This window comes from Taudactylus pleione, unplaced genomic scaffold (genome assembly GCF_031769625.1).
Source record: "Taudactylus pleione unplaced genomic scaffold, aTauple2 ptg000012l, whole genome shotgun sequence".
NCBI classification, from domain to species: Eukaryota; Metazoa; Chordata; class Amphibia; order Anura; family Myobatrachidae; genus Taudactylus; species Taudactylus pleione.
In genome coordinates this window covers 2,095,286-2,108,722 of record NW_028284415.1, presented here as the reverse complement: position 1 = coordinate 2,108,722, position 13,437 = coordinate 2,095,286, and the positions used below count along the sequence as shown (strand labels likewise).

General features: G+C 39.7%; 1 protein-coding gene across 2 annotated transcripts in view; it reads left to right on the top strand.

The window, feature by feature from the left end:
- Positions 1-13,437, top strand: part of PRKCA (protein kinase C alpha) — a 436,189-nt gene that overhangs the window by 256,085 nt on the left and 166,667 nt on the right. The window lies entirely within an intron of this gene.

Sequence of the window (13,437 nt, the reverse complement as noted above, 5' to 3'; positions counted from 1 at the left end):
CGGCCGCTCGTTCGTTCCGAGCGATGTTTGCCCAACTGCGCATGCGTACGGATCGTTATACGCATGCGCGAACCAGTCAGTGTGGTTGAAATTCATGTGCTCGCAAAATAGCGAATGCTTGATAATTTGAGTGACAGAATGAGGCGTATGTGGGTTGTAACAGGGGAAGGTGCTTGAAAACGGGGAGTGGAGATCCGAACGCAGACGTGCTTAAAGGTCAAAACGGGCGTTTTATGGGTGTGCATAATTAAAACAGCAGCGTCATTGACCACGTCACTGGGTTATTTTATAGCCGGAACTGCTCGCAAGATTGTGGTAGCAAAAACCAACCACAAGAATAGCGAGCAGTTCATACGCTGGTCGATGTACTCGATTAATGTATTAAATAGCGGACATGACGTAGGATGCGAGCGGCCAGGGGGCGTATTTATCCAAAAAACGACCGCAAGTTTTGTTCACTCGTTCAGACCTAGAGGCGTGAACAGACCGCAAAGAGCGAACCGTTGATTTGAATAGCCACCCCTATTTTCTGGACGAGCGAGCGCTAATTGCGTCCGGCTCTGAATCAGGCCCAATGTCTGGAACCAGAGATGCACACTATGTCCATGCTGCATGCAAATGGCTGCTGTTTTCAGACTGTGCATGCCTCTGAGCTGCACTGCGGGTCGTTCTCATGGTTATTGCCAAAAGATGCAGAAAAAATTTGGATGCAGAGAGAGGCAATTTCAATGAGGGTTTGTGGGTGGTAAAAGGGGTGGCTAGTAGGCGCAGGTGTGTCACAGTCAATGACTGCATCTTTTGCCGCAGTTGCAGTGACACCAGCGGCCATTTTCAGATGGAGATTCCGCTCCTCCATAGGTCTGCTGCAATGTTCAATAGAGCGACCGATGGTGTGTCTTAATAAGCACAGTGGAGGATTAGTGCCGCAGCCAGTGAACATCTCTGTACGAAGTCCATCGACTGTAGCATAAAGACGCAGTCGTCCTGCGTTGCACTACGGCAAAAGACACAGTTGTACCACTAAATTAGGCCCATTATAGGGGAGATAAAAATATTAGATGAGAACCTTGCAAAATCATCAGAACCATGTATTGTTCATTCTACACAATAGAGTACCAGGTAAGGCAGCCATGTTAGGTGCAGTACATTGCAATACATACAATAAGCAGTACATTGAAATAAGACATACAAGGATAAAATGAATAGTGATTTACAAGACACCCACTGCATAAATTGTTCAACGGGTTGCTCATCATGCCCTTGAAAGTGCCAGGAGAGGCAGCCCTACAGGGCGCCATACATGACTAACTGCCCAGCGCTCGGGATTCCGGTAGTCAGAATCCTGACGCTATATATATATATATATATATATATATCTCGATTATCAAGAAAGAATCCACTAATTAAAAGTCCCATTAACCCCAGTGCCTAAAACATTAAATGGCTGTCCATGTGTATAAAAACTACCATAGTGTCCTTTAGAGATGAGAAACATCTGATCTATATTCAGGTGCCCATACATGGTGCAATAAAGCAGCCAATACGACGGATTGCTGCAATTTGTGTATGGGCATGATATGGGACAGAGGGGTCGTACATCGCACCCCCAGATCTTACTGCAGGTTTAGTTGATCTGGGGATGCGATGTGCGATTCCATATGGGTGGGGAGGGGGAGCCGGCATAACGGGCGGTCGGCCACCTGATCACTCCGTGTGTGGGGACCACCCGATATTTCTGACATCGGATCCCCCGTTGCGTCGCACGATGCATATCGCACCATGTATGGGCGGCTTAAGAATAAAAAAAAAAAAACCCTATCTATATTTCACTCCTGAACTTGTGAAATGTATCAATAGTTCTTTTCTTTTTAAAGCTTCCTACATTTTATGCTTTGTAGTTTTGGCTGCTGAATAACAGATTCATTTGTGAATCTGATCACAGTAATGTGAAATTTGAGAGTAGAGAAAATAATACCCATCCTACCTTGTGACGTCACACAGATAACTGACCAGCCTATGTAAGCAACCCCTGGGCTTATAAACTAGAGCCTGTTTGTTGAAAATATTCTATTTCTTGTAGCATTATAAATTAGGAATAATTTATTCATGCACAAACTTCCCTTTGTCCAGAAATTCCGCACATACTTTCCCATTGTTTTCATTTGAATTATTATTTTTCCACCCATACGGCATCTGTTGTCTTTTCCTCTAAATTATTGACTCAGGACCCAGCATGGACAAGACCACTCATACCTGATGCCTGCTTGAAGCTGCCAAATTGATGCAAGTTGGAATGTTTGATGCCGTGTAGAGCAGCATGCACAGATACTGGGGGATTCCCTGCAGATATACTTTATCAGTGCACAGAACATTGCTGCAATATGAAGCTGTTCTTTTCTAGTACTCCCTGAATCATGCATGATTCACACTGAACAATTCAAAGAAATATCAGAAAACAAGGGAATATAAAAAATCTTGTTATGTGAACAGCAGACGTTTGCAGCATTCTTACTGTCTTGGCAAATAGTTTTTTGTATATTGTTCTTTGTCCATGAACTTTGAATAATAATGTGGCTACATTGATTACAATATAATATTTACCTTGGCATTGCTGTTTTTTTTGTCTGTGTAATGTAAGCCGTCCTAATAATACAATAATGTGATCATGGTAGTTAGAAGGCTCTAAGCTAAGCCTCTGGTGACTACAGTGTAGTTTATCTAGTAGAGAAGCAGAACATGGGAAACAGAGTGGACAAGACAAAAGATCCATATGCAATGTGAGTTACTGAACCAGCTGCTATGCTGTGATATTAAACAAAGTCTAGTTTGTGAGGCATCTGCACTAAATGATGTCACACAATCTACTGCCCATCAAAGAAACGGCTAACCTGTCTATTGCTAAGGAGGGAAGGGAAGGTTTAGAGAAGGATTGTTATAAATATGACTATAGGTCTGCTATTGTTATGGAAATGTCTCCTCTGTAAAACAAAAAAACACATTGCTTTCCCAAACAGCAAGATTGATGGTATTAGAAGTATTGATGGTGGTTTGATTTCTTGAACAAGTGGCTTGTTTCTACCACCTCATTAAATCCCAAATGTATACATTAATGGCTGCATGTGGATATTTAACAAGGCTTCACAGTTCATTCTTCATTAGGCTGGGTAGAAGGTTCCCCAGATGGAAGTTCTAAGCCAGAATGCAAAGGTATTTGTTTATGTTTGCCTTTTAGTTATATAGCACCCATATATTCTATAGAGCTTTAGAATTGGGAACAAAAGCAGTAATAAAAGTTTGTGGCTTAGCTGCCTAAGATGGTACACTGGAGAGCTCTATTCATGGTTTCTAAATCCATCACCCTCATTGGGATCTACGTTCTCAGTGTGAAGCCTCTGCCATCAGTTTGCATGCGCTACAGGTTATCTGTTGAGCTGTGAAATCTTGCTTCATGCAGCTTTTTCACCTGGGAAAGAAGATCCATTTGTCTCCCTCTTTGTGAGGGAGGCCTAAGTGTCAAACTATACACTGTGGTGGTAAGGCCATCCTTTGCATACACCTGCTCCTTCCTAGGCTCCGTCTCACATGGGTGCTGTCATCAACCATTTGCTGGGGTGACAGCAATCTCCTGGACTCCCTGGTGTCTGATCTTCCCCACTCTGCTGGCCTGAATTGCCGGATCAGCACCTACCACCAACTGCACATTCCTGGTCATGCAAACCAAAGCCTGTGGACCGTGGATGCTCTTCTGCCCCTGAAATTATGCAGTTTCGGTGCTCTGTGTCCGTACTGGGCTCTATTGACCTGAAGATAAGTTGCTGGTGTCTTCCTCCTTTCCACTGAGAAACTGCATTCTGGCTGCATCACTACCTGGTGCTGAGGCACCCATATTCGGCAGCTTCTTTCCCGTTGCTTGGAAACCATCACTCACTCACCTGCTTTGTTCCAGTCCAGGGGTGTCACCCTTTGTGTTGGAAGGCAGACCGGCTTGCTTTGGCCTCCCTGCTGTTTATTGTTGCGGTCCAATCTGGAGGTCCACTTCCTGGAGCTTCTGTTCTCCCCATCTAACTTCTGTGAGGGAACTCCACCTGATTGATCACCTGGCATGGTATCTATTGTCATATTGATTACATACATGGCATTATTGATCCAGGTACCTAGCTTTATTTCTAATTCAATGCTTACTACCTATTTGGCTCCTGCTCTTTCTAGTGCAGCTGTGTCCCACAGTGTACCAGTTCAATTCAGTGTCTGTTAAGCATAACGATGCACGCCACAAGGCATGGCGCAGTTCACTAGTATTCGTCCTGTGTCCCATATTACATATTTTTTCCTAGATTTTGCATCTTAGATAGTATTTTTGTCACAAAGGAATTGTTGGTACAGATGTACATATTGTAGACCTATTTTCAACATTCTAATTTAATTTAAATATAAATATTACTGCTAGACAGGTTGCTCCTTACAAGTAGTGTAAGGTATCCTATAATGCATGGGTGACTAGAAACTACCCCCCCCCCCCCCCCACACACACACACACACTAGTCTGTAGTGGTGGCAGGTCATGTAATAACGAAAGGTAAATACAAATTTTTTCAAGAAGCTTCAAAATGTATACTCTCTCGAAGATGCGAAATACTGACGCTTCCTTAAGTCTTGACATTTTCTGTCGTCAGTGGGTGGTGGACTGGTCGTTGATAGAGATTTGGCTTCGTTTGAGATGATGTGTACCAAAACCACCCACCACCCCACCCATACCATATCTGGTATCTATAAAAAAAATGTATGCAAGGCCCGTTTAGACATGTGTTGAACTTCATACAGCTATGGGATAGGTATTTAGTGACTAACGTGGAAAGGGTTGTATAGATAAGGTCTGTGAACTCATTAATGCCTGCTTATCCCACCTTGAACTTCTTGAGAAGCAATACAAGGTTTTAATGGTACAGATGTCCAGACACTGTACATAAATATTTAGCGTGAACTGGAGATGCAATAAGTAGACTGGCTTCGTTTTCCACATTTGGTGAGGCTGTCCTCTCATTGTCCCTTTCTGGAACATGATTATCAATCTGGCCAAGGAAATAGTGAAACTTTCCGTGCCAACTTGTCCTCGGTTCTGCTTCTACTGTTACTCTCTCTGCTTCAGCACAGAAGTAATGTGGCATGAGCGGTTTTTCCTGTTCACTGGTGCTCCCCCCTTCCCCGTCTTTTAGATAATGTCAAAGAATTGACTTCACACATGTCCATAGATTACCTCTTGCTTTCAAACGCAGATAAACATACAAAGTTCATGTCCATCTGGTTCAGTTGTCTGGACTTCAAGGACTCCAGCACTTATGCATCACTTCTCACCCCTTAGTTTCTCCTAGGTTATCTCTTGAAACATGTTCTCTGATTTAGGTCTTGTTGAGCAGGTACTGTGCTTTTTCAACTCTTGTATACGATAAGCTCCATGTTCACAGCAGTTGTTGATTGAGCTATGACATTGTACCCAGGTCATCCTAGCCCTCCCTCCCATCCCTTCTATGTCTCCTTCTTCCCACTTTTCTTTTTATTCTCTTCTTCCTATATTTTCTTTTCCTCCATCTCTTATATTTATTAATGAGTATATTCATTGTAGGCGAAGTGAAACTTGTGGTAAAATTACCGCTGTTAAATTATTGCGGCTAATTGGATATGGATTTTTCACTGTAAAATAGCAGTTTTTCGCACAAAAAAGTTTAAGCGCGGGCTATGTGTAAGAAGAAATCTGCACATTTATATAGAAATATACAAATTTAAATACTCCTTATACATCTAATGGTAATTTTCATTCTTAAAGAGAGATTTTTAATTAAACATTAAAATACTCATACAGGAAATCAAAATCCCATTATTTTTCTTTCATAGGCTTTCAAAGTATATTTTTAGGTTCAAAAAAAAAAAAAAAAAAGGGCCATAACTCCTCTGCCTTAGATTGATAATGAGTATTGAACCCACCTTTTTTTTTTTTTTTGCACCAAAAAAATTATTAAGTATGAAGTAAAGGAATGTATAATGACTCTGAGTCAGGTAAGGTTGATAAAAAATTTTTCTGTAACCTCCATATTCTGATTGAGAAAGGGACAAAATTTCTGAGTGATATGTGGATTAGTCACTGAGAATAGGGATGTTTTCCATATACACCTCACATAAAACAGAGCATCAGGAGTGGCATTTCCGAGCAATTTTTTGAAAAATTTACCCCCTATATCTCAAAAACTGAGGACTAGAGAAGAAAAATTTTACATGGATTTGTAGCTATGTTGTAGTATCAAGTGTACAAAGTTTCATGAAAATCTGAGTCGGTGGGTGTCATGGCCTGCATGAATTGACATGGAATGACCCGTATAGTAATGTGCTTTATCGTGTCTGTTTCAGATTTTGCATTAGATGTTACTCAAATTGCTCATATCAGACAGGTGCCTTGGAGGTACTACTTATAAAATCTTGAAATAAAGAATTTATTAAAGAAAAAAAAAACAGTAATAAAACGAAACTGGGTATTAACGTCAGACAAAGAGGTAAGCGGGCCTTGTGTGCTTACAATCTATTGGAAAATTGGAATTTGATATACAGTCAGGTCCATAAATATTGGGACATTGACAGAATGTTCATATTTTGGCCTCTATTCACCACCACAATGGCTTTGAAATGAAACAAACAAGATGTGCTTTAACTGCAGACTTTCAGATTTAATTTGAGGGTAATTACATCCAAATCAGGTGAACGGTGATGGAATTACAACGGTTTCTTTATGTGCCTCCCACTTTTTAAGGGGCCAAAAGTAATGGGACTATCAACTCAAAAGCTATTTTATGGACAGGAGTGGGCTATTCCCTCATTATTTCATTATCGATTAAGCAGGTAAAAGGTCTGGAGTTGATTCTAGGTGTGGCATTTGGAATCAGTTGCTGTCGACTCTCAATATGAGATCCAAAGAGCTGTCACTATCAGTGAAGCAAGCCATCATTAGGCTGAAAAATCAAAAACCCATCAGAGAGAAGGCAAAAACATTAGGTGTGGCCAAATCAACTGTTTGGAACATTCTTAAAAAGAAAGAACGCATCGGAGAGCTCAGCAACACCAAAAGACCCGGAAGACCACGGAAAACAACTGTGGTGGATGACAGAAGAATTATTTCCCTGGTGAAGAAAAACACCTTCACAACAGTTGGCCAAATCAAGAACACTCTCCAGGAGGTAGGTGTATATGTGTCAAAGTCAACAATCAAGAGAAGACTTCACAAGAGTGAATATAGAGGGTTCACCACAAGATGTAAACCATTGGTGAGCCTCAAAAACAGGAAGACCAGATTAGAGTTTGCCAAACAACATCTAAAAAAGCCATTACAGTTCTGGAACAACATCCTATGGACAGATGAGACAAAGATCAACTTGTACCAGAGTGATGGGAAGAAAACAGTATGGAGAAGGAAAGGAACTGCTCATGATCCAAAACATACCACCTCATCAGTGAAGCATGGTGGTGGTAGTATCATGGCATGGGCATGTATGGCTGCCAATGGAACTGGTTTAGATTTAGGATTGTTTAGTTTGTCCCATTACTTTTGGCCCCTTAAAAAGTGGGAGGCACATATAGAAACCGTTGTAATTCCTACACCGTTCACCTGATTTGAATGTAATTACCCTCAAATTAAATCTGAAAGTCTGCAGTTAAAGCACATCTTGTTTGTTTCATTTCAAAACCCATTGTGGTGGTGAATAGAGGCCAAAATGAGAATTCTGTCAATGTCCCAATATTTATGCACCTGACTGTATGAGGTTTCAAGGACAGATGTATAGCCTCTTTCTGGGATCCAAACTTGGCAAAAAGATCTGACCCAAAACGAAACGGGCTTAGTGGGCTATGTGATCCAGTTACACTATTGTGTTGATTGGTGTGCAGATAGTTGTTTGAGCATAGAAAGAAAATATCATGTAAGTTTTCTGTGAATTGAGTAGAGGGGTGGAAATTGGGAACACTAGAATAAAGATTGTGTTAACAGTGGTAAGCTTAAGGAGGTTAAGAGGGAGGTTTAGGAATTTGAAACGCTTGCCTGAAAAGGTGAGTTCAGCTTGATGACTTTCAAGTTTTGCAAGCGGAATACCTTTCACAGAGTGGGTGCTGCTCAAAAATGTACTGTAACGAAGATTTAGAGCAAGAAATGATTGTGGTTGAGAGACACAGATCTTGCACAATGTTGGATGAGCACAGGAAACCTAGATCAACTGATTTGTGAAGTTATATAATCCAGAGGACAGGTAGTACAGTAGGAGGGTAATAGAGTGCACACTTCATTTTAATTTGTGGGTTCGAATGGAGAGAATATACCAGAGGGTGCAATGAATTATTCATCAGGCTGTTGATCAAGGAAAAGGTTACCATTCTTTTGTCATATAAATATTGTCCTTGAAGAAAAATCTTGGGATTTGAATGATAGATGTGTTGCTATGGGAGGGTAGAGAAGATATTTATTTTATTATTTTTCAATTGTTTTTATTTGGATTTTAAATGTATTCGTTACAAAATACATAACAACATAGGTGATCACAATAAGTGACATACATACAAATACATTGTAGTAGTACAAAAAACGCTTAACAAATTACCATTGAATTATATCCTCTCCAAAGGCAAAAATGAGAGGAGGAGAAAAAAAAAGAAAAATGGAGAAAGGAAGAAAAAGAGGGCAAGAAAGAAAAGGAAAAGGGAGGGGGAGGGGAATCGCCGGTAGCCCAGTATCCTCTACATATAATCTAATACATTAACCAAATTGAATAGGAGGGGCAGATTGAAATATTCTAGTTTCATACCATAATGTTGCACGAAAACAACTGTGAATTTGTTGCTTAGTTGAAATGTTTAAGGTGTCAATAAGATTCCCAAACTGTGAAGAACTTATCAATGCTTTGTTCTGTATGTAACAATGTCTCAATCCAGTCCATTTAAATACATTAAAGAGTTTATCTTTAAACATTTGTACAGAAAGAGGAGTGGGTTGTATCCATTGCTGAAGTATACATTTCCTCGCTACAGCTGAGAGTATTAAAAGTAATTTACGGCAACCTGATGAAATTTTGGAGGTAGTTGTCAATATAGCAAAAATTGCCCATTCTGGAGTCAGCATCAAAAAATTAACGTACTCTGAAATTGCAAGTTTTTTTTATTTGAAGTCAACTTTTTTAATGGGGGTACAATGCCATAAACAGTAGTAAAGGGCAGCATCAGGTCTAGCACATTTTGGGCAAGTTGATCATGGAGCAAGCCCAATTAAATGACAGCGAGAAAGTGACAAATAGCCCCTATAGAAATTTTTAAAAAACATTGCTTATCATGTAATGGAAGAGAAGACTCGAGTGGAATACCGAGAGAAGATATTTAAATATATTGAAAATGCATTTGGTTTTGGAAGTTTGAACAGAGATAAGGTATTAGAATTATGTTTGTATTCCACTGTCCAGAGTATTTTGATAGTGGTAGCTAGCAGTGTAGCTGATGATGTGATTCAATACTTTTGCTAATGTCATTCTACTTTCCTAGAGAGAAGGCATCCTGTTAATTTATTGAGCCAAGGCTGACAACTATGTTGACAGGTGGAGGCAACTGGCAATGTGGCTAGGGTTTAGTTAAAATGTGGTACTATCAGATCAGGAAAGAAGAATATAGAAATGATGGAAACAAGTCATTGCAGACACTTGAGAAGTTGTTGATCATTAATAGAATGGAGATTTCTGCTTGATAGTGAAAGCTGCAAGGTTAAAGCAATGTTTCAGCGTTTGTGGGAAGAGTTCGCTTTATAGTAACTTTAACTCCGTATCCTTGACATTCAAACAGAACCTATTAAGAGGCATGTATTTTCCTTATTTAGTTTATTACTCAAAGTTCTCCAGAGAATCCTGTCTCTGCTCTACAATTTTGTTAAGTGAATTTGAGAATTATTAGTACATATAATGTATCCTACTGCTTTTGAGAACTTGTCCCTGGATAGTTAAGCTTCTTGTGTGTTTATGTAGATTGCAATCTTCGTCATTTGTTAAATACATGTATTCTGGACGTTTCCAGTGGTATGTGAGAATATATTTGCTGAATTACGTGGCGGGTCATCCATGTTGCATTTTAAAGTAAGTTGTATCAATCTTCAAAAATCAATAACTCTCTCCCAGTAGTACAATTTTTAAATGATAAATACTTTTAAATGGGACACTGTATTGCTGGGAGGGACCCTTGTTGCTGCAGCAAGCCGTGTGTGTCAGCTGATCCTAAGCTAGGTAGGTGTGAAGAGCTTACATATTTTTCATTTAGCTCCTAGATTTGTGAGTGGGTGTTTCCTGCATAGAATGGACACTGCACATGTACAGGAGCTGGAAATAGCCCATTTTGTGGTATTTTTAGAATCCAGCAGACGGGTAAAACCAATGGGAATCCTCCTATACTGTCACTCACTTTGGCACCCTAAATCTATTCTCGTCATTGGCATTCTGAATATATTAGGAGGCAGCTGGGCACAGCAGCCACCCCACAGGAACACGTCAGCACCAGTCCTCAGAAATATGACTTTCTCTCTTCATTACACAGATGATTCTCTCAGAGTACACTTGTAGTGCATGAGAGAGGTGTGAGACCCTTTTCTGCTACAATATGTATTTTCTGTTTGCCTGTATCAGTATATAGTGAAGAGAGAAGTAGACGCATGGAAGAGTTGATTAGTGCAGGAGGTTTATGTGGTCACTTATTGCCAGAATGTATATAAAATGTAAAATACTCAGCTGAACCAGTGATTCTGGCGCAGAGCAGTAAGAGTTAACTTATGTGCCAGGCCAGCCTCCGAGATTGTGTGCATGTGAGCCACAGATTTGGGATTTCTGCTAAACTGAGTGGGAAGAAAATGAAATTAACAAATTAATTAAAACTATACAGAATAAATGTTATTTAATTGAAAAATAAAAGCTTATTCATAGAAAAAAACTAATTTCCCTAACCTGTTTTCTAAGTGCTCGTGCTGTTGTGGTTGTTTATGGCTATGTTGTGCGTTGTTAAAATGAACGCTATGATACAAAATCCCTTCGACTGTGAATTGTGGAGTATTATTCGATTCTTGAATGCGCAGAAAGTGAGACCTGTCTGTATTTATCGTCAACTAAAGCAGATGCATAGTGATATGAGAAAGTAGTGTGAAATGACAAAGGAATGTGCTTGACAAAGATTGACTTGGATGCCCATCACTTCTCACAGTTTTAGGTGGGAGGTTTTTGTCCATCCACCCTATATTTTCAGACCTTGCTCCAAGCGATTTTCACCTTTTCACTAAGCTAGGAAAACATTTTTGGAAGTGATGATGAGTTGAAGCTTGCAGTCACTAACTGTCTCAATGGGCTGGAGTCAGCCAAATAAAACAAGGAGAGTCTAAAGCTCATGGGCAGATATGCTAAATGCTTATATGAAGGTGGTAATTATAAGGAGAGATAGACAAAGGTACTCTGTGTTTAAAAAAAATAAATAAATATATATATATATATATATATATATACATACATTCAGTCCAGCACTCTCCCACAAATAGGGCAAGGTGCCTACGTGCCCTTGGAAGTAATAATACAAAATGTCCATGAACTGCCTAACAGGCAAGTCACCACATGGCACTGCAGGACTTCAAATGATGCAGATATTTATTCAACATTTCTGGGCTATCGAGCCCCGTCGTCAGGAATACATAGATAAAAAAAATGAAGCGACAGCTTACCTTATATCCCTATCGTAGATGTGATCCTAATTCGGGCAGTCGAGCCAGGTGCACGAGACCGGAGGACCTGTGTGGCGCGCCGGCATGACGCAACAGCTTCAATCCCTGGCGGTTACCATGGGAACCTAAGACGCTTGCCCGGTTCTAAACTGCCTGAAATAGATGTGTGAAACAAAAGTGAAAATGTAACTAATGAACCAAAAAAATTGAGAACAATAGCCCAAAAATACCAGTAATAGTGACAATGAAGAAAAAAACAAAGGATGACATAGATAATCAGCATCACATTCTGTAAAAAAATTAAAATGGAAATAGATAAACAGCATAGTTTAAAATAAGATAATGAAAATAACAATAGAAAAAGGTTAATCATAAATTAAGTGGATCAATATGCAGCAGGGGAAAAAAGAATAACGATCGTAATACAATAAAAAATGTTACAATAACGTATTCCATAAAATGCAATCATTTAACCCCCTGGGTGCCACAGTGTCAAGTCTAAAGATCCAGGAAGCCTCCAATCTAGTTAAAGCTTTAATGCGATCTCCCCCCCCTAAAGCGTACTGGGACATGATCGATTGTTATATCTAAGAGAAGCTAATTGATGAGTGCAGCTTTTATAGATGACCTGTGTACGGCCAATCTCTCTTTAAATTTCCTTGATGTCATGCCGACATAAAATAAACCACACTGACAAGTAATGATGTATATAACAAGTGTAGTGTTGTAAGAAAGAACATGTTGGATCTTATACGTCTTGCCCGTGTGGGGATGTTGAAAAGTTGATCCAGTTTGTAGATAACTACAAGGGACACAAGCTGGACACTTATAGCATCCAAATGGTTTGTTGGTACTGAGGGGGTCATTCAGCCTATAGTTTGTAATATCCGTTTTCACTAAGAAATCTCTAAGATTTTGCCTCTTTCATAGCAAGTCATGGTTCTGGAATTGTGAAAAGTTGGTAAATCCTTGTCATTTGATATAGTCGGCCACAGTGCTTCAGCAACTTGGGGGATGGCTGCACTATTTGTATCGTATGTAGTGATCCAAGGTAAGACATTTTGTTTAATTTTATCACAAGGATGGAATAGATTGTCTATTCATCCTAAGGACCCTATTTTTAGTGCTGATTAATTCTTTTTTGTATATCCCCGTTCCCTACATTTATATACAACTTTGTCTAATTCCTTGGGTAGATACTCTGGATTGCTTGTGATTCTTGCTATCCTTAACATTTGGGAACAGGGTAATCCACATTTTAATGGTGGCAGACAATGACTATTAGATCGTAATAATGTGTTCCTGTCAGTTGGTTTGCAGAACACCAATGTGGATAATGTTCGTTCCTTCAGCTCAATTGCTACATCAAAAAAGTCAATGTTTTCCTTACTCCATCTGTATGTAAACTTAATAGGTGAATCAGATTCATTGATTGATGTCATAATCTGTTCAAAATTGGTAATACCTCCATTCCATAAGATAAACAGATCATCTATATATCTTGTATATAAGATGATATGTTGACTAGTATTGCTAGAGTCAAAGAATAGTGCTTTTTCTTGTGCAAACATGTTAGCGTAGGAGGGAGAGACCGCGGATCCCATTGCACATCCTGATTTTTTAATAAAGTACTCACCATTTAGTGTTCCCTCTAGCTCCGGCGGCAGGCAGGGCGC